The sequence below is a fragment of the Poecilia reticulata genome, linkage group LG15, assembly GCF_000633615.1.
Source record: "Poecilia reticulata strain Guanapo linkage group LG15, Guppy_female_1.0+MT, whole genome shotgun sequence".
Taxonomy (NCBI): domain Eukaryota; kingdom Metazoa; phylum Chordata; class Actinopteri; order Cyprinodontiformes; family Poeciliidae; genus Poecilia; species Poecilia reticulata.
Genome location: NC_024345.1, coordinates 26,746,582 through 26,748,911, shown reverse-complemented (window position 1 = coordinate 26,748,911; position 2,330 = coordinate 26,746,582). Strand labels below are relative to the sequence as shown.

The 2,330-nt window shown below is 43.7% G+C and overlaps 1 protein-coding gene across 1 annotated transcript in view; it reads right to left on the bottom strand.

The window, feature by feature from the left end:
• LOC108166930 (fibroblast growth factor receptor 2-like) overlaps positions 1 to 1,512 on the bottom strand; it is a 15,363-nt gene extending 13,851 nt beyond the window's left edge. The window contains exon 1 of the mRNA XM_017308828.1: positions 760 to 1,512. The gene's annotated coding sequence lies outside the window, so the exon portion shown is untranslated. The remainder of the gene's footprint in view (positions 1 to 759) is intronic.
• Positions 1,513 to 2,330: the final 818 nt, after the last annotated feature.

The window sequence follows — 2,330 nt, the reverse complement described above, 5'->3', positions numbered from 1 at the left end:
CCACAACGGGGGCTCATTTGGAGCTGCTCTGTGATTTAGGGCTCCGGCACCAAGCGGTGAAAAAACAACTGCAGTCACGGGGTAATTGGCACCATAAATGCCATGTAGGAAAATTAAGCCACGTAATAAATAACGAGGACACTTGTTAATGGGCTCTAAAGTGATGATGATGCAAGGTGTAGCGTAGCATGGTGTACCTTTCTAGAACAAACTCAGGCTGCACATTTTCCCTCAACACACCATCACTGTGGTGGCAGCATCACGCTGTGGGGAAGGGGAAGCTTTAGAGACATATCAGCTTATCACGACAACCCCTAAATGCACTGGATTCATTAAAGAATCAATAAATGATGTTATGAAATATATTTAAATTTAAAAAAAACAAACTCTATGCGTTTTATACAAAAATGTGGTGGTGGCAGCATCATGCTGTAGAGTGTTCTTTGGTGGGGAAGGTAGAAGAAAAACAACTGAGACTGAGGTTTATCATCCTGAGAGCGTTTTCACTTGTGAACTTCAACGTGTTCGAGGAATATGGGTAGTCATTTTACGCATAGAGCATTTTTTTTCATCTGAATATCTAAAAGTAAACTTCTACAGAGTTGTTCCTCAAGAAGCCCAAGAAGGAAACACGGTTGTCTTTCAACCTCTAACTCAAGGCGGCCGCAGGAGTCTTTACATGCAATACGTTGGGGAAGAGTTTGCGAAACTGCGTCCTTATTGTAAACAGACAAAAAAAAAAAAAAAAAAAAAACTTACCAGAGAGGACTAAAATCGTGGAGATCTCTGTTTTGACATGCACGGATAAGGGAGGAGAGGGCATGAGATGAATCCAGAGAGAGAGGAATGTTTCCAACACCACAATGCAGCTAAAAAACGGAGGAAAAAAATCGAGGCGCTGCCTTTTCTCAGCTTACTATTCCACAATCAGCCGGCATCGACTCTCATCAGATATATCCAAACCCAGATTTGCAGCTGCAGTCTAATGCCATGCAAGGAAATCCGAGTTCACGCAACTTATCCTTCGAAAACAGGGCAGAAAACCATGTCGCTGTCCCCCACTTTCTCCGAAACTTTCCTCCCCGTCACCAAGTTCCTTCCAGAGCGCAAAACATGCCCGGAGCTCCCGAGGTGCACACTTGTCAACTAAACAGAAAGTCTGCAGGCGCTACGGACGTGGAAGGAGGCTGAAACTGGAGCAGAGGATAGTTGTCCGATGCGGAATGTCATAAAATCCATCAAATCTCGGTTCCCTCCGGAGCGAGAAGCGTCTTTACGCGTCTTCTTCCAGTCCTCCACCAACAGCCTTCGCACGGTCTTCTCAGACTCTTTTGTCAGGTTTAGGTTTTTTTTTCTCATTCTTACGTCTTATACACCGCCCTCCTCCTTCCATCCAGAGGGTGTCACTCCCCCAATCCCCCCCTTCGCACTCACAAGAAGTTGTAATTCGAGCCACTTCCTGGCCACAGTGCCTTTGGGCCCTGCCTTCCTCCGCCCATCACATACTACAGACTTCCCTGCGCTCAAACTTGCTCTCACACGGGGTCCAACCCGATTTGAGCGCCTGTGCTGCTGCTCCGCTCCGTAGCTGTCCGAGCTCAGAAATACAACGCCGCCTAGTGGAAAATTAAAGAAAGGGGCGCAACCAGATGTGGAGTCCAGTCGTCTCTATCCTGCCCTGCGAGCCGTTCAGATTTTAATGGACACGATTACAGCCCGCAAACTCCATAAAAACGCAACTAATAAACTCTGAGATGAAAAATACATATATTTTACAAAATAACCAAAATAGCTACTTTTGCAGTAGTATAATAACCTCAGTTAGTTGCGTATTTATGCATTTATCCCTCTGGTACGGATACACTTGCCTTGAACTTTTCCACATTTTGTCTCATTACAACATCACTGCATTTTAATGTATCTGACTGAGGAACACAAAGCAGTGCATAATTATGAGAATGAAGGAACATCAGATATGGTTCTGAAACTTTTGCAAAGAAATATAAGACAAAAAATGACCTCTTTTTGCATATATGAAGACCGATAATTGGCATCCTTATTTGCAAAATAGATCAAGCTCAGTCAGATTGTATGGATGCAGTTTATTTAAGTACTTTGACTAGGCCATTTAAACCAATGCATATGCTTTTGATCTAAGTTATTCCATGCCACCTGTGGCTGCATGTTCAGGGTCATAATCCTGCTGGAAGGTGAACCTTTGCCTATGTTTCAAAAAGGTTATTTTCCTACAATTGTACTGTATTTTACCTTCATCCTTCTTCCCATCAACCCTGACCAGTTTCTCTAACCTCTACTGAAGTAAAACATTC